The following is a 20000-nucleotide window of genomic DNA, read 5'->3' on the forward strand; positions in this document are numbered from 1 at the left end:
ATCGCGAGCTCGGGAGTTCGGAATTTCACTTTCTTCACTTTTGTCCCCGAGCTCTTTGTGAAGTCGGACTTAAATTCTTGTTTTCTTGTCGAGCCTTATATGGGCTATGTCTCAGTCTGACTGCTTATTTGTTCGGCTTCAACTTTTCTTTTTAAAACTTGTAGCCTCGCCGGTCCAGATATGAGGCCCCTCCAAGCTTCTGGGGAGATCGACTCTGGATTGAAGAGGTTGGACTATTTGTTTTGGACTTGACCATACTGCGGTTCGATTCTTTTGTATTCTAATGAGTCAGGGCTTTCTACTGCCCTTGAGTGTTTTATGGGTTGTCTGCCCTCGAGCGTTTTACGGGCTCTTGGCTGCTTAGACCTCTCTCTAGGCTAGCTGAGCTGGTTTAGTGCCAGCAATTGATTCTCGAGGTTGATGCCTCTTATGATTGCCCCTCATTCTTTGTTTGGTTATGTATTTTGGTATGCATTTTGCTTAGGATTCGCCTCGCCTTAATTCGGTCTGCCTATTGGATTTACCAGTACCGAGCTCATTTTCTTGAGATCGGCATGGTGCTTTGGCGTTTTGGCACTGCGAGCCTTGTTTTGGCCGTTAGTAGGTCGTATTGCTACATGATACAGGCGTTGGGGCGCCTTAGTTTAATTTCGTTATATGCTGGCTATTTTGCGAGATCTAGGTCTTATTAGCCTGAATCCGAGCTCTTCTGAGAGGTCGGATTCGAACTCTTTCATTTCTATTCCAGCACCCTCTTGAGGTCAGCATGGCACTTTGGCGCTTTTGGCTATTGTGCGAGATCAAAGTCTCTTTACCTTATGACTCGAGCTCCTTTGGGAGGTTGGAGTTTAGCTTTTCATTTAGGGTCTCGTGCCCCAATCTTTTATATGAGGTCGGAACTATGTTCTTATGAGTTATTTTTGTGTGTTGTCATTGTATACCGCTGTTTGCTGTGAGCATACGACGTCGGAAAATTCTTTGGGGATCCCGGCTTTTGTCGCTTTGGGAGATCTTTGAGATCTTCGCCGGCCGTTTTTTGCTCCGGGAGATCTTTTGAGATCTTCGCCGTTTTTGCTCCAGGAGATCTTACGGGATCCTGGCCGTTTTTGCTCCGGGAGATCTTTTAGATCCGCCGATCTTGTACCTCCTTGAGATTTTGCACAAGATTCGGGCTCTGTGCCTGCCTGAGATCTTTGAGCGAGATTCAGGATTTTTCTGCAAAATAAAAGCTTGCACAGAGCGCATATAACGAGGATGCTCATTTGTTAATTCAATAATATTCATCAATATATAATATGTCGCACATGTCACTTAGTTTCATATTTTGGGTGAACATAAATATTAGCTCTAACTAACAATATTAATTCATGCAATTCAAAAGTTCAATAAATAATATTTGCATGCGTAAATTTCTCCAGGATTTTTTCAATCTATAAAATGTAAGTAATTATCAGGATATCTAAACTCATAGAAGTATATTTTAATTAAATTTAGTCTTACTATTTACATGCGAAGCATGCCTTTTAGTAATCTATGAAATCATTTGTATTCAATAATGTCTAATTAAAAATAATTGTCAATAATTAAAGACATTCTTGAAATTCTGAAGCAAAATAATAAATAGACACAGCAAAGTACAATTTGGGTGACTAGAGCATATATATCATGGGCATTTAAAATAAGTGATTAAGGGCTTGTAACTTTTTCCAACAGTAATAATGCTAATGAGACGTGGCAAGTTATGTGTACCTTACTTCAACATTAATTGGCATAATTATCCAAAATATGGCGAGCAGCACTTTAGATGAGTGCAGGTTCTCGAAGATCGAGTGAGTGCTGGTTCGCGCTGATCCATGGTGTGCGGGTTCACGCCGATCCACTCATGGTGTCTGATCAATGGATTTTCAATTATTCAAAAGACCTAGTTCATCATGGAGGCCATTCTTCAGATCTGGTGGTCCAAAGTTTCCCATCTGATTGTGTAGACCCAGGTAGCCGCTGCTCTGTGAAGCCAGCCTCACGCGGAATCCTCCACTGTACGAGCGCTTGAATACCTTGATTCAAACTCCAGGTCTGGAGAATGGGCGTGCCAGAAATTTAGCCGAGCCCACCATCCCGATTTTACTCAGAGAGAGAAAGAAATTCCCTCTCTTCAGGTGGTGAGAGTCGCTCGCCGCGCCACTAAATCAATTGTGTGCATGAATTTGTGGAGGGGTTATAGGCTGGCCGAGCGTTGACGCTGCTTACTTTGCAGAACTTGCTTGAGCAGGCCTCCCTTTTGGACCCACCCCCTTGGGTTACGAGCCCCCGTCACCTAGCTTGGTTGGTGGCTGGCTGGTTTTAGGTTTCTTCTTTTCTCTTCTTCTTCTTTTTTTTTTAGGGCTTTAGCAAAATGGTTGTCGAGGACCCAACCTGTTTAGCCTTCTCTTGAGATCTGCCGATCGGGTAGCATTGTCAGCTTGTACAAAATTCAATTTTGAATGCTTGTCGTCCTGGTTGAAGGCTTGCCGACCTGGTACCCTGACCGACCTATTGAGCTCTTGATTTTTCGACCTACGTGCTTGACCGTACAGATTCCTCGATGCCTCGATCAAGCGTCCTGGTACTAAGGCAGGCCTGTTCAATCAAAGGTTGAAGGATTGCTGACCTCATAACCCAACTGACCTGTCCAGACCTTGAGTGTCTGATCTACGTGCTTGACCACGCAGATCAGACAATGCTTTGATCAAGTGTCTTTTCGATGCTTTGTCCAGTGAAACCATTGATGGTCCTACTAGTGGTGCTTTATCAGTCGTCCTCTCGACGATCAGACGGACTAATGCTGACTATGCCGACCGGGGTATTTCAGCTCACCTCGTCTTCAAGTGGGGCGACATACAGAGTCCAAGTTCATCCACCTCGATCAACCCGGACATTTGATCATTTCTTATTGTCTCCATGTTGTCCCGATATTTGAGGGGCGCTGCTGTGTAATCAAGTTAGATGACTATGGATTGTGCCCTACTCGACCTGAAATGCTAGTCCGACCTCGCTTATTTTTATTTATTAATTTTTTCTCTAACTTGCTGATCTGGGACTTTACAGCCGACCTGCACATCTCACATTTACAACATATACACGGCCGACCTCACAATTTCAATAAATATACACATCATCTGAAGTTTCACTTCGTCAGATCTCAAAGAAAAGGTTAGTAGTAATAAAATTCAATAAATGTTAAAATAAACTATCTAAAAGACTATCAAGATATTCGTGAACCAGCTGGATCTTTCTTTTCAGCTAGGTTATTTAGCTGGGTTATTGTAAATCTCCAGCTTTCTTTTCGCATAAGGTTTCATACCTTCATGTGGATCTCAATGGGTGGATTTAGGAACTCCGGTGACGAAAAGATCTCCTTCGTTTCGCACAGACGGCGCCATTTCATAAATCTTTTTCTCCTCCTAGTCCATGATAGATCTGGCTTCCTTCTTGGTCCATCATATGGGTCCATCAAATGGGTCTCTCAATGTTCTATCTGATGAAAGGACTTGCAAAACAAGGAAAAACGGTCAGGGGTCTACCGGGGATTCCCCGGTGGAGACCCTCCGATGTTCAAGTCAGATTTCATGAATTAAAGTAGTATATTTAGGCAAGAGTTGCAGAGAGAAAATAAAAATGGAGTCCAGGAAGGAGAAGGAAGAAGAAGCCCTCTGAGCCTCCAGAAGAGAGAGCCCTAAAAAGAGAGAAGACCCCTAGTCTATAGTGCTACCTGTCCATGTCACTCAGGCCTGTACGTACGGACGTGTCAGACCCCTTCTCCACGCCAAGCGGCCATTTAATTCTCCCTGTCACGCGTGCGAACAGGGTTGGTGAGTGACTGGGCCTGCTTCTCTATTGGGCATGTGCTCGTATCTGATCCGAATTGCCCTGCGTTGCTGTTCTGGGCTTGTGAAATCGGGCCGTCTTTCGAGCATATGGTCTGACGGGTTTTGGACTTGTGGTCTTCTTTTGGATCCGTCCTTATTCCTGGGCTAGGAAAACCAGGCGGTTATCAATTGCAATAAAAAAATTATAAAAACTTAAAAATCTAAATTTTAACAATATCAACCCGACTTAAAATATTTTCGATCAACATATATAAAAAAATTTCATGAATTTATTTTTACAATTTTTATATTTTTTTATCAAGTTAAATATCTATATATAATTTTTATTTAATATGTATATAAATTTAAAACACTAATTTATTAATTTTTTTTCATTTTTATCCCTATAAATTAATTTATCAGGCAAAATATATAATATTTTTTAAAAAAATATTTTTACAATATCAACCTAATTCTAAACAATTAAAATATACAATAACAATTAATAATATGTGATATTTTTCTAATATTTTAATAAAAAATTATATTAACGTAAAAATCTAAATTTTAGTAATTTTATTCAAACTTAAAATAATATTTTCATTGAGCACATTAAATATTTTTATATAACTTTTTCAACGTATATTCATATAAATTTAAACAACTTATTTGTTAAATTCTTTTATCCACTTTCATCCCTATAAATTAATTTATCAAGTAAAATATATAATAATTTTTAAAAAAAATATTTTTACCCCAACAACCTAATTATAAACAATTAAAATATAGGATAACAATTAATAATATGTGATATTCTTCTAATATTGCAATAAAATAATTATATAAACTTAAAAATATAAATTTTAGCAATTTCATCCCCAACTTAAAATATTTCCAATCAACATATATAAAAAAATTTCAGCATTTTATTTTTAAAATTTTTATATTTTTTATCACGTTAAATATCTCGATATAATTTTTTCAACATACATTCATATAAATTTAAAGTATTTATTTATTAATTTTTTTATCCTTTATTAGATAAACGGTATAATATTTTTTTAAAAAAATATTTTTACAATACCAATCTAATTATAAATAATTAAAATATACGATAACCATTAATAATATGTGATTTTTTTTTAATATTGTAATACAAATTAATATAAAACTTAAATTTTATAAATGATTTAAATATACTGTAACAATTAATAATATGTGATATTTTTTTAATATTGTAATAAAAAATCTCACTTAATTAAATATTAGTAAAGAAATATATTTTAAAAAAATATTTTTAAAATACCAACCTAATTATAAGCCATTAAAATAATATGTGATATTTTTCTAATATTACAATAAAAAATTATATATTTTTTTTATCACATTAAATATTTTTATATAATTTTTTCAACTTATATTCATGTAAATTTAAACAACTTATTTATTAAATTCTAAATCACTTATTTATTAATTTTTTTTATCCACTACGATCCATATAAATTAATTTATAAAGTAAAATATATAATAATTTTTTTTAAAAATATTTTTACAATACCAATCTAATTATAAACAATTGAAATTTACGATAATAATTAATAGTATATAATATTTTTCTAATATTGCAACAAAAAAATTATATTAACTTAAAAATCAGAATTTTTGCAATATCATCTAAATTTAAAATATTTTCAATCATCATATAAAAAAAATTTTCAGCATTTTATTTTTAAAATTTTCATATTTTTTATCACATTAAATATCTCTTTATAGTTTTTATAACGTAGATCCATATAAATTTAAATTATTTATTTATTAAATTTCTTTTTACCCACTTCAATCACATTAAATATCTCTATAATTTTTATAACGTGCATCCATATAAATTTAAATTATTTATTTATTAAATTTCTTTTTACCCACTTCAATCTCTATCAATTAATTTATAAGCAAAATATATAATAATTTTTTAAAAAATTGTTTTATCGTACCAACCAAATTATAAACAATTAAAATATAAAATAACAATTAATAATATGTGATATATTTTTAATATTATAATAAAAAAATTATATAAACTTAAAAATCTAAATTTTAGCAATTTCAACCCAAATTAAAATATTTTTAATCGGCATATATAAAAAAATTTCAGCATTTTATTTTTAAATTTTTCGTTTTTTATTATGTTAAATATCTCTATATAATTTTTATTTTATATACATTCATATAAATTTAAAGTACTAGTTTATTAAATTTTTTCCTTATTGTTATCTCTATAACTTAATTTATCAAGTAAAACATACGATAATTTTTAAAAAAAATATTTTTACAATATCAACCTAATTATAAACAATTAAAATATACTATAACAATTACTAATATGTGATATTTTTCTAATATTACAATAAAAAAATTATGTTAACCTAAAAATCTAAATTTTAGCAATTTCATCTTGTTGAACGATGGAATCCGTGAATGATTCAGTTGTTGTGTATTCTTCTCTGAAAAGGAGGTTATATATAGATATATTTACAATACAAAATCAGGAGAGAAAAAAGAAGGAATCCTATTCTAAGGAAATAAAATAAACATGTACACAAAATAATATATATCAGATCTGTTAGTTATACAAATCCCTATGATTACGTAATTTACTCCTAATTAGGTAGTTCATGGACCATCATTCAAAACCTTTGTAATGCCGTAGGCATGGAAAAACTAAAAAATGAAAACATTATTGTCCAGTTCTTTGACAAACATCCCAGGATCAGGTCTCCAAGCAATGGCCATTGTATGTTGGAAAGCATCAAAGTTAACAGCCCTATCAGAAAAGAGACGACCCACTACGCAAAATCTCCATTCTCCGTGTTGCCCTACATTAGTATTGTCATATCCCTCACCAATAAGGACCCTCCGTTGTAATTCCGCCTGATCTAATTGGGCGGTAAACTGTATGATCAAATCATTAGCACTTGGTGGTTGAGCCATGCCGAAAAAAGAAAAAATAAAATTTAAAAAAAAGATGAAACTAGAATGATTGAAATTAGGATTTAAAAATGATGAAAAGAGAGAGGGACAAAAGAGAAATATAGAGAATAGAAAAATGATAATGATTAGATCTGTCATAGCAATCATTAAAGAACCTTGTATTTACAAGAGAAAAATGAAACCCCATAGCGGGAGAGAGAGTATACATATAATATCTATAATCTACGTCTATCTATCTATTTAGTAATTCTATAATCTATATCTATCTATTCTATAATTTTTATTCTATTTATATTTAAGTTTTATTTTATTATTATTTTAAATTAAATTCTAAAAAATAATTTAATAGTTAAAAATTATTAATTAGTTATTAAAAAATATAAATTTACAAAATAAAATTTTAACCGATTAAAGTAATTTATATTTAAATTATAATTTGTTAAAGATTAATTTTAATTATTTTATATTTATGTTAAATTTATTTGAAATACACTTTATTGTTTTCTTTTATAATTAAATATGAATTTTAATTTATTTTTTAGGACTTTTATTTTATTATAATTATTTGTTATTTAATAGTTTGAAAAATTAAATGGAAGCTTATATTTTTGAAAACAAATTATAGTATGATAATTATATTAAAAGATATTTTATTTTAATATTTATAAATTAATTTTAAATAAAAAATTATAACTTACAGCTAACAATTTATACTATATAAAAGCAGAAAAAAAGGACAATAACTATTTTGATTATAATTATAATTAATTTTTATTCAATGATTTAAAAAATTAAATCGAAGTTTACATTTTAATATTTATAAATAGAACATTTTCCATTTAAAATATCTATCTCAAAGCAAAGTAGGTATAAACCTATTTAAATGAGAATTTATTAAAATTATACTTAAAATTAAATTGTATATAATAATTAATTGATAAATTCTATATATGAAGTATTCTATTAATATGCAGGATTAAATTTAATTAATTATTTAATTTTAATTAATTATTTTAATTTTTATACTTAAAATATTTTAAAATTTATATAGACTTAAAATACTTAATTCTATTTATAATTAAGTTTTATTTTATTATTATTTTAAATAAAATTCTAAGAAACAACTTAATATTTTAAAATTACTATTTAAATAAAGATTTACATATAATATTGATTAAAAAGTCAATTATTTACTTTTTTTTCCAATCTGAATAAATCCTCATTCTATATATTAATAAACAAAATATGTATACTTCTAATTAGTATTTATAAATTTAATAAACTAAATCTATTAATATATCAATTCTTAATTAACTTTTAATATGAAACTACAATTTGCATATCTATTTATAGCAACTAAAAACTTATATTATTATTATATTAACATTCTATTTATTCACTATTTTCTTTAATTTAAAATAATGTAAGAATTTATTAATATTATAAAAAAATTAATTTAATGGGTTAGATTGATTTTCTATTTAAATTAATTATATTTTGATGATTTGAGATCCAGAAAATAGGGTTTACAATAGGTTCTGTAAAACTGGAAAAACTTCTACATAGAGGAGAATATTTCTCCTTTTATATGTTTCCTTTTGTCTGCTAGTGACGTGCTAACAGAACGTCTATCATTGGTCCACCTGTCCCTGCTACGTTGATACGAGCGTACGAGCGAATCAGATCTCTGCTCCATGCGTAACGGCCTTTGATTCTCCCTGTTCGTGTGTATATGGACCTACAAGGCAGGTGGATGAATCTTCCTCCTGATTTCGGGCTAGGCCGGAAGATAGGAACAAAGCTGGGCCCAAAGGGGGCCGGCCCGTGGAGCAGTGAAGGCTGGGCCGACCTGGCTGAGAAATTCAGAGGGGGCCTGGTATCGAGGATCGAATGGGCCGGACCTGTCAGTGCAGAGGATGTGTGGGCTTTCGGATGATGAGCCTTTCTCGCGGGCTTGGCCTTTGACCGGGGTGGAGAAACCCAGCGGTCATCAATTGCCCCTTTACCTTCTCGGCAGTTATTGCCCCAACTGTCGAGGGGGTAAAAACCAAGGATCATTATGACCGCGCCTATTTGAATTCAGCTTGCTCCATAATGCCCTTTCTAATAATTATACCAAAATAAACTCTTCTCATGCAATATTAATTACAACCCACATATCTATTATGTACATGCCATATTTATACAATTTTCTATATGTCAAGTCTCAATAGTGAGAAAGGAATCACGAATGAGTGTGTCTTGTTTAGTAATATTTTTTCGAAGCAATGGGATAAATATTCCAAATCTTTGAGGATTTTAAGTTTTAATCCAAAGGTTTTTTCCTATCGAAAATTCGGCACCGTCTCCTCTATATATTGGTCCTCATTCCATCTGTGAATGATAAAATTTCAATTCAGTGAACTCTCAATCTTAACTTTCCTAAACTTCCTTCAACCACAAACACAATTTTCAAATCAAATCAACACTTCATAGATACCAAGTGTCAACAATGAGAAAGGAATAATGGATTGAGTGACCACATTATTTATTAATATATTTTTGGATAATGGCATAAAAAATTTAAACTTTTAAAGATTTTTTGCATTTTAATTAAAAAGATGTTACTTGTTACAATAACTTAGAATTTAAAAACATTTAGCAATTCAATTCAAATTTGAAATGTAAGTGGGAGAGCATTTGCCGGTGGCTAAAGTAACGTTCCATCTGTATTTTTTTATTACTTAACGGTGGATTATACGCTACACATTGAATAACCAATGTGAGAAATTAACTGCAAGTTAATGGTAAAAATCCAAGTTTGGTGTTTAACTAACCTGACTTAAAGTCAAATTTGGAAATTGTTGCCGGAACAATTCAACTATGCTTTTCCTAAGCGAAGCAACGCTATAGTCTCCAACATCTAGAGAGCTCAAATCATAGCCGTCTCACAACCTAGGATCCTTAGTCATTAGCACCACCGCCGGTGCAGTCTGTGCTACGTGAGTGACCTTTCGCTCCTAAATTACTGTCAACATTGTCTTCATATCAAATTTACCTATGGACACCACCGTCGCTCCCATAGTTAAAGCCCTCACGAAATAACATAAACCATAAACATGAAAATAAGGCAAAAGGAAGTTGCAGCTGCCATCCAGGTCGTGTAAACCTCATGACTTACAGCCACTATACATGTGAAATTTCGATGAGTCAAAACCACTCCATCAACTCGACCAGTAGTCCGTGAGGATAGAGACATCGCAGGGTCCAATCGGTAAACCTTCCCTCAAGTACGATTGTTTTGAGATTAGGAATTATACGAGCAGCATTCGACGTTACGAACACAATTGCAGGTATTGACAGCTGAATTTGGTGGAGAATCTCATGTTTAAAGATAATTGATTCTTAAGGAGACCTAACGACACCGAGAGAGAAGATACAGAAATAAAGAATCGAAAGGTGAATAGAGTTAGGAGAAAGAACAAAGGCAATATCTACTTTTCTGAAGCCAAAATGGTGGTGAAGCGAGAAGTCTAATTTTTTGTGCGAAGGACGAAGTCGGAAAAATAAATTCGACAGAGAGTGACGGCATCGAAGAGAGCGTTTTATGTTTTTCTACACCAATTAAGAATTTTAACTTAACTAACCAAGGATTAATATCTCACATTGGTTATCCAAGGTGTAGCGTAGAGTCCACCGTCAAGTAATAAAAAAATACAATATGGCCTGCTACCGATAGATGCTCCCCCACTTTCAATTCAAATTTGGAAAGAATCGCCAAATATTTTTAAATCTTAATTCATTGTGCCAAGAAATAAAATTTTGGATTTTTTATGCCATTATCCTTTTTTCTTCAAGCAACAATTTAATTTAGTCTGCTAGTGAATGAGGATTTGGGGTAGCTGCGACACTTCGTCTATGCCTTATAACTTCTAATGCCAACTTACATTTTATATCTAGACTGTGACACTGCCTTTCAAGTGTTGTTTTATATCATAAATTACACCTATTGGCATGCCAATTGCCGTTTTTTTGACAAGCTTTCCAAGTTATTCATTTTAGGTACTTCAGTATGCTCCTACTCTATGTTATAGTCAAGTTTTTGCAATATTAAGGGTCTAATTCACTCATGGTCTCTTTATGAAAATTGCTCTCCTATATCTTAGCTAATTCAGTGATTTCTTTTGTGGCTTTACTTTTATCTATAATCTTATAAATATTATTATTTGCATGCTAATTATTTTAGTCATACTAAACTTATTAAATTTTCATTAAGTAATTTATTCGACGTGAAAATCTACTAATATAGCTTGAATTTACACCGTTGCTATTTGCTAATTAAAGTCTTAACATTTATTATCTTTGGACCGCACCCGAAGGCTGCCTACGTACCTCCAATAGAGGATCAGGTCTACGTAGCTCTTAACAATAGATAATAACATAAAGTTTATACTAACATAATTTATTCTAGCTAATAATCAACCACATTATCACATTATATTTAGAATCCAGTAAATAACTAAGAAAACATAAATAATTATATTTTCATAGCTATATTTTGCACAATATTATTAAGAAACTAGATATCAATATTCAAAACATGTATATATATATATATATATACACACAAATTTATATATAAACAAATATCAATATAACTCATCAATAATAATTACTTGTACCGATTAAAGCGTTTAAAATCTAATTATATCACCAATATAACAGATAAACTTTTAATAAACAATAACTATCTAAACTAACCCCTTAATCATACCTACCATCTTATAACTATCACTTATTTTGTGTGTGTATTCTTCTTGTATCTTCAATCCACTTTTACATAATGTTTAGCTAATTAATCTTTCTTTACAACCCTTCGATTTTGTATTATGATAATTCAAATTTATTTCCCTAAAAGGTTATGACTTTGTTTCGATATCAAACAATCGTTACGCTAAAAAGTGAACAAGAAGATTGGTCACTGACACGTTCTAGCCTATTTCACCCACTCATGGCTCTCCTTTTTTTCATTTCTCTTGTATTATAATATATATAAAATGCCTCCTTTTAATTACAAACAACACAAAAAACAAATATGTTTTTCGAGTACATTGTCGCTATCATAGAATTTTTCTATACCTTATTGCTGATGTCTCTAGTATTTTATTTTAAAAGGATATAAACTTTTATTAGAAGTCACTTCATAGTAATTAGAAACTTGTCATGAAACAACTGCATCAGATATAAGGCATCTACCATATCCTAGCAGATTCTTAAAAGTGATGCACAAACTTTCCAATCAATGCTCCAATGTACATAATGTAATCTGCAGCTTACAATACACACATTTGCAGCATTGAATAGATTATTGCGATCACGACTTTTATCTTCTAATACATGTTGAATGTCAAATAACATTCTTAGCCAACTTACAAAAACCTATAGTAGAGTTATATCCTGACCTTAACTTATAAGGTATATACATTTGCTTATACTTGTTCCTTCTCCTTAATACCTAGAACGGCCTAAACGTTAGCTCTAATACCACTAACTGCAACACTCCTATAAGGTTATTTAACTAACCGAAATGGAGATGTCACGTTTCGTGGTGCTTCTCTTATTTTTTCAATTAACTATTATCATGTATTTCATGATATTTTTTCCTACCGAAAATACTCTAGAGTCTCCTTTCTAAACTGGTTCTAATTTCATCTATGAATAATAAAATTTCACTTCAATAAACTCTCAACCTTTAACCCCCAAACGTCATTCAATCATAAACACAATTTTCAACTCAGATAAACTCTTCTAATAATTATACCAAAATAAAACTCTTCTCATGCAATATTAATTACAACCCACATATCTATTATGTACATGCCATATTTGTACAATTTTCTATATGTCAAGTCTCAATAGTGAGAAAGGAATCGCGAATGAGTGTGTCTTGTTTAGTAATATTTTTTCGGAGCAATGGGATAAATATTCCAAATCTTTGAGGATTTTAAGTTTTAATCCAAAGGTTTTTTCCTATCGAAAATTCGGCACCGTCTCCTCTATATATTGGTCCTCATTCCATCTGTGAATGATAAAATTTCAATTCAGTGAACTCTCAATCTTAACTTTCCTAAACTTCCTTCAACCACAAACACAATTTTCAAATCAAATCAACACTTCATAGATACCAAGTGTCAACAATGAGAAAGGAATAATAGATTGAGTGACCACATTATTTATTAATATATTTTTGGATAATGGCATAAAAAATTTAAACCTTTAAAGATTTTTTGCATTTTAATTAAAAATATTTTACTTGCTACAATAACTTAGAATTTAAAAACATTTAGCGATTCAATTCAAATTTGAAATGTAAGTGGGAGAGCATTTGCCAGTGGCTAAAGTAACGTTCCATCTGTATTTTTTTATTACTTAACGGTGGATCATACGCTACACATTGAATAACCAATGTGAGAAATTAACTGCCAGTTAATGGTAAAAATCCAAGTTTGGTATTTAACTAACCTGACTTAAAGTCAAATTTGGAAATTGTTGCCGGAACAATTCAACTATGCTTTTCCTAAGCGAAGCAACGCTATAGTCTCCAACATCTAGAGAGCTCAAATCATAGCCGTCTCACAACCTAGGATCCTTAGTCATTAGCACCACCGCCGGTGCAGTCTGTGCTACGTGAGTGACCTTTCGCTCCTAAATTACTGTCAACATTGTCTTCATATCAAATTTACCTATGGACACCACCGTCGCTCCCATAGTTAAAGCCCTCACGAAATAACATAAACCATAAACATGAAAATAAGGCAAAAGGAAGTTGCAGCTGCCATCCAGGTCGTGTAAACCTCATGACTTACAGCCACTATACATGTGAAATTTCGATGAGTCAAAAACCACTCCATCAACTCGACCAGTAGTCCGTGAGGATAGAGACATCGCAGGGTCCAATCGGTAAACCTTCCCTCAAGTACGATTGTTTTGAGATTAGGAATTATACGAGCAGCATTCGACGTTACGAACACAATTGCAGGTATTGACAGCTGAATTTGGTGGAGAATCTCATGTTTAAAGATAATTGATTCTTAAGGAGACCTAACGACACCGAGAGAGAAGATACAGAAATAAAGAATCGAAAGGTGAATAGAGTTAGGAGAAAGAACAAAGGCAATATCTACTTTTCTGAAGCCAAAATGGTGGTGAAGCGAGAAGTCTAATTTTTTGTGCGAAGGACGAAGTCGGGAAAATAAATTCGACAGAGAGTGACGGCATGGAAGAGAGCGTTTTATGTTTTTCTACACCAATTAAGAATTTTAACTTAACTAACCAAGGATTAATATCTCACCTTGGTTATCCAAGGTGTAGTGTAGAGTCCACTAAAAGGTTATGACTATGTTTCGATATCAAACAATCGTTACACTAAAAAGTGAACAAGAAGATTGGTCACTGACATGTTCTAGCCTATTTCACCTACTCATGGCTCTCCTTTTTTTCATTTATCTTGTATTATAATATATATAAAATTCCTCCTTTTAATTACAAACAACACAAAAAACAAATATGTTTTTCGAGTACATTATCGCTATCATAGAATTTTTCTATACCTTATTGCTGATGTCTCTAGTATTTTATTTTAAAAGGATATAAACTTTTATTAGAAGTCACTTCATAGTAATTAGAAACTTGTCATGAAACAACTTCAGATATAAGGCATCTACCATATCCTAGCAGATTCTTAAAAGTGATGCACAAACTTTCCAATCAATGCTCCAATGTACATAATGTAATCTGCAGCTTACAATACACACATTTGCAGCATTGAATAGATTATTGCGATCACGATTTTAGACTATCACCCCAATCTTCTAATACATGTTGAATGTCAAATAACATTCTTAGCCAACTTACAAAAACCTATAGTAGAGTTATATCCTGACCTTAACTTATAACGTATAAACATTTGCTTATACTTGTTCCTTCTCCTTAATACCTAGAACGGCCTAAACATTAGCTCTAATACCACTAACTGCAACACCCCTATAAGGTTATTTAACTAACCGAAATAGAGATGCCAGGTTCGGTGGTGCTTCTCTTATTTTTTCAATCAACTATTATCATGTATTTCATGACATTTTCTCCTACTGAAAATACTATAGAGTCTCCTTTCTAAACTAGTTCTAATTCCATCTATGAATAATAAAATTTCACTTCCATGAACTCTCAACCTTTAACCCCCAAACTTCATTCAATCACAAACACAATTTTCAACTCAGATCAACGCTTTTAATAATTATACCAAAACAAAATTATTCTTATGCAATATTAATTACAACCCACATATCTATTATGTATATGCCATATTTGTACAATTTTCATTATGTCATGTTTCAATAGTGAGAACGGAATCGCGAATGAGTGTGTCTTGTTTAGTAATATTTTTAGGGACAATGGCATAAATATTCCAAATCTTTGAGGATTTTAAATTTTAATCAAAAGGTGTTTTCCTATCGAAAATTCGACACCGTCTCCTCTATATATTGGTCCTCATTCCATCTGTGAATGATAAAATTTCAATTCAGTGAACTCTCAATCTTAACTTTCCTAAACTTCCTTCAACCACAAACACAATTTTCAACTCAAATCAACACTTCATAGATACCAAGTGTCAACAATGAGAAAGGAATAATGGATTGAGTGACCACATTATTTATTAATATATTTTTGGATAATGGCATAAAAAATTTAAACCTTTAAAGATTTTTTGCATTTTAATTAAAAAGATTTTACTTGCTACAATAACTTAGAATTTAAAAACATTTAGCGATTCAATTCAAATTTGAAATGTAAGTGGGGGAGCATTTGCCGGTGGCTAACGTGACGTTCCTTATATATTTTTTTTTATTACTTAACGGTGGATCATACGCTACACATTGAATAACCAATGTGAGAAATTAACCACCGGTTAATGCTAAAAATCCAAGTTTGGTGTCTAACTAACCTGACTTAAAGTCAAATTTGGAAATTATTGCCGAAATAGTTTAAGTACGCTTTTCCTAAGCGAAGCAACTCTGCAGGCTACAATATCTAGAGAGCTCAAATCATAGTCGTCTAACAACCTAGGATCCTTAGTCATCAGCACCACCGCCGGTGCAGTCTGTGCTACGTGAGTGACCTTACTCTCCTCAATTACTGTCAACATTGCCTTCATATCAAATTTAACCATGGACACCACCGCCGCTCCTATAGTTAAAGCAGTCACGAAATAACACAAACCATAAACATGAAAATGAGGCAACGGGAAAAAGGAAATTGCAGCTGCCATCCGAGTCGTGTAAACCGCATGACTTGTAGCCACCATATATGTGAAATTTCGATGAGTCAAAATCACTCCATTAACTCGACCAGTAGTCCGTGAGGATAGAGAATCGTCACAGGGTCCAATTAGTAAACCTTTTTCCTTCCATTTCTCCACAGTGAGCTAGACTCATCATTAGCGATTCAAACTCGGGAGAGTCGAGTATGATTGTTCTGAGATTAGGAATTGAATGAGCACCATTCGACGTGACGAACCCAATTACAGGTTTCGACAGCTGAATTTGGTGAAGAATCTCAGGTTTAAAGATATTTGATTTCTAAGGAGAGGTAACGACACCGAGAGAGAAGATATAGAAATAAAGGATCGAAAGGTGAATAGAGTTAGGAGAAAGAACGAAGGCAATATCTCCTTTTTGAGGCCAAAATGGTAGTGAAGCGAGAAGACTAATTTTTTGTGCGAAGGACGAGAATTAATGTCTCACCTTGGTTATTCAAGGTGTAGCATAGAGTCCACCGTCAAGTAATGAAAAAATACAATGTGGCTTGCTACCGACAGATGCTCCCCACTTTCAATTCAAATTTGAAAAGAATCGCTAAATATTTTTAAATCCTAATTTATTGTGCCAAGCAATAAAATTTCGGATTTTTTTATGCATTATCCTTTTTTTTTTCAAACAACAATTTCATTTAGTCCGCTAGTGAATGAGGATTTTGGGTAGTTGCGACACTTCGTCTATACTTTATAACTTTAAATGCCAACTTGCATTTTATATCTAGACTGTGACACTGCCTTTCAAGTGTTGTTTTATATCATAAATTGCACCTATTAGCATGCTAATTGCCGTTTCTTTGACAAGCTTTCCAAGTTATTCATTTTAGGTACTTCTGTATGCTTTTATCCTAAGTTATAGACAAGTTTTGACAATATTAAGGATCTAATTCACTCATGGTCCCTTTATGAAAATTGTTCTCCTATATCTTAGCTAATTCAATGATTTCTTTTGTGGCTTTATTTTTATCTATAATCCTATAAATAATTAATCTTTCTTTAAAACCCTTCAATCTGGTATTATGATAATCCAAATTTATTTCCCTCAAAGGTTATGACTATGTTTCGATATCAAACAATCATTACAGTAAAAAGTGAACAAGATGATTGGTCACTGACATGTTCTAGCCTATTTCATCTAATCATGGCTCTCCTTTTTTTCATTTCTCTTATATCATAATGTTTATAAAATTCCTCTTTTTAATGAGAAACAACACAAAAACAATTATGTTTTTCGAGTTCATTGTCGCTATCGTAGAATTTTCCTATACCTTATTGCTGATGTCTCTAGTATTTTATTTTAAAAGGATATAAACTTTTATTAGAAGTCACTTTATAGCAATTAGAAACTTGTCATGATACAACTGCATCAGATATAAGGCATCTACCATATCCTAGCAGATTCTTAAAAGCGATGCACACAATTTCCACTCAATGCTCCAATGTCCATAATGTAATCTGCAGCTTACAATACACACATTTGTAACATTGAATAGATTATTGCGATCACGACTTTAGACTATCACCTCTATCTTCTAACACATATTGAATGTCAAATAACATTCTTAGACAACTTACAAAAACCTATAGTAGAGTTGTATCCTGACCTTAACTTATAAGGTATATACATTTGCTTATACTTGTTCCTTCTCCTAAATACCTAGAACGGCCTAAACGTTAGCTCTAATACCACTAACTGCAACACCCCTATAAGATTATTTAACTAACCGAAATGGAGATGTCACGTTCCGTGGTGCTTCTCTTATTTTTGCAATTAATTGTTGTCATGTATTTCATGACATTTTTTTCCTACCAAAAATACTCTAGAGTCTCCATCCTAAACTGGTTCTAATTCCATCTATGAATAATAAAATTTCACTTCAATGAACTCTCAACCTTTAACCCCCAAACTTCATTCAATCACAAACACAATTTTCAACTCAGATCAATGCTTCTAATAATTATACCAATATAAAGTTCTTCTCATGCAATATTAATTACAACCCACATATCTATTATGTACTTGCCATATTTGTACAACTTTCATTATATCAAGTGTCAATAGTGAGAAAGGAATTACAAATGAGTCTGTGTTGTCTACTTGTATTCCATCTCAAGTTCTCAACCCCACATAAGCAACACAATCAACAGAGCGTGCAAAGTTCATAATATTTTATACCATTAGCCCTAAAAAGTACACTGAAGCACCTGCTCTCTACTCTTTAAATACAAAAAGATGAAATTAGACTATCTCTAATTGGCTTCTATTTGCGTTTATTTAATGTATATTAAAAAGATAAAACTCATTGGTTTTGGATCACTTGCTAATGTGAGCCATTTAATATATAGAGCTTACACTTAATATTAGATAAATTTGATAATAATTAAATTAAGTTTTTTTTATAATTTAAATTCATATATTCATTTTAATTTAATTTATACAAATTTAATAGTTATTAAAAATTATTTTCATATAAAATTAAATTTATATTAAATATATTGATTAATTTAAATTTACATTGTTTAAAGACAGAGTCATTAAAAAATTAAAACGCTCTTTTTCAAATTAAAAAAGTATATATAAAATATTTAAATTTAAATTTCTAATTAAATATATTTGATTAATTTAAATTTTAAATTTTACTTGTTATATAATTCTATTTTACTTATTTATAATTCTATTTAAATATAATTTCAATAAATAAATTACAAAAATCTCCTCAATTAACAAAATTCTTAAGAGAACTTTTATAGAAAAAGCAAGGAGAAGCACAGAGCAATTAGCCATAAAAAGACATTACCAATTGATAAGACGTCCTTTAGAGCTTTGCATTCTTGAATAATTTCATCCTCATCAAGCAGCTCCTCGAGTGTAAAGTTGTCCTTGTCCAAATTGTCTCCACCTTAAACATTCACAAAATTATCCAACAAAAAATTTTAAGACTCACCCTTTGCATTTATACAACACATCCAAACATAAAATGGTAAGTACAGAAAATTAGGCAACTATCAAATAATTACAAAAGCCAAACCAAAAATTATACTAAACAAAACAAGGGATCCAATCATCCACTTCACAGTTAAGAGCAAGAAGGGCTTTCAAGCATTTAGGGTTACAAAAAGACATTGGATTACACAAGTTTCACAGAGTTGACTCAGGCAGACTGATAATTACATCACTCAGAAGAGATATAAACTGAATAACATAAGCACAGAGAAAGATCAAAGTAGATAATGGTGAGCACACCCAAAGTGCCAGCGACCGCCATATCCTAACTCCTGTGTGTGTGGATAACAGAAGAAGTTCTATAGTATTCTTTTTATCGTGGGCACACAAGCATGGTCCCCCACCCCCACACGCCAAAAGATAGAGGTGGTTAATCAGTTGTATCCATGTTATACATAATATGCAACCAAAAGTGAGAGCGTGGAGACTTAAGTCCAAACAGCAAAGATGAATATTGTGGTTAGCACTAGCAGATCAATAACATTTACAAATGATAGTGACTTCCAACAGAGGTCTTATCCATATACTGTGATCACAAAGAGTAATGCAGTTTGACTTTTCATCATGCTGACTTTACAATCCCAGATGCACACCGCTAATAAATTAAGATTTTAAGAAGGTACAATCTCCAATATTCCAATTATAATGCCTTCAAATTTCAAAGTCGTTAAACAAGTACAGCATCACATTATGATTTCTGAAATTGGAAACCTTAGAAATTCAAGGAAGCATGTTCCAAGAAAACCAACTTCAAAAGTGTAACTCTATCAGCAAAAGGTCTAAAGTGTCAACAATTTATAGAAACACAGTT

General features: G+C 32.0%; 1 long non-coding RNA gene across 2 annotated transcripts in view; it reads right to left on the reverse strand.

The window, feature by feature from the left end:
• Positions 1-3429: 3429 nt before the first annotated feature.
• LOC122721291 overlaps positions 3430-20000 on the reverse strand; it is a 42567-nt gene continuing 25996 nt past the window's right edge. Inside the window, exon 4 of one of the 2 annotated variants that reach the window (XR_006350490.1) lies at positions 3430-4010. This is a non-coding gene — a long non-coding RNA (uncharacterized LOC122721291). Of the gene's footprint in view, positions 4011-6438; positions 6795-20000 lie in introns of those variants that run through there. The other variant, XR_006350489.1, reaches the window with a different exon arrangement.

This window comes from Manihot esculenta, chromosome 4 (genome assembly GCF_001659605.2).
Source record: "Manihot esculenta cultivar AM560-2 chromosome 4, M.esculenta_v8, whole genome shotgun sequence".
NCBI classification, from domain to species: Eukaryota; Viridiplantae; Streptophyta; class Magnoliopsida; order Malpighiales; family Euphorbiaceae; genus Manihot; species Manihot esculenta.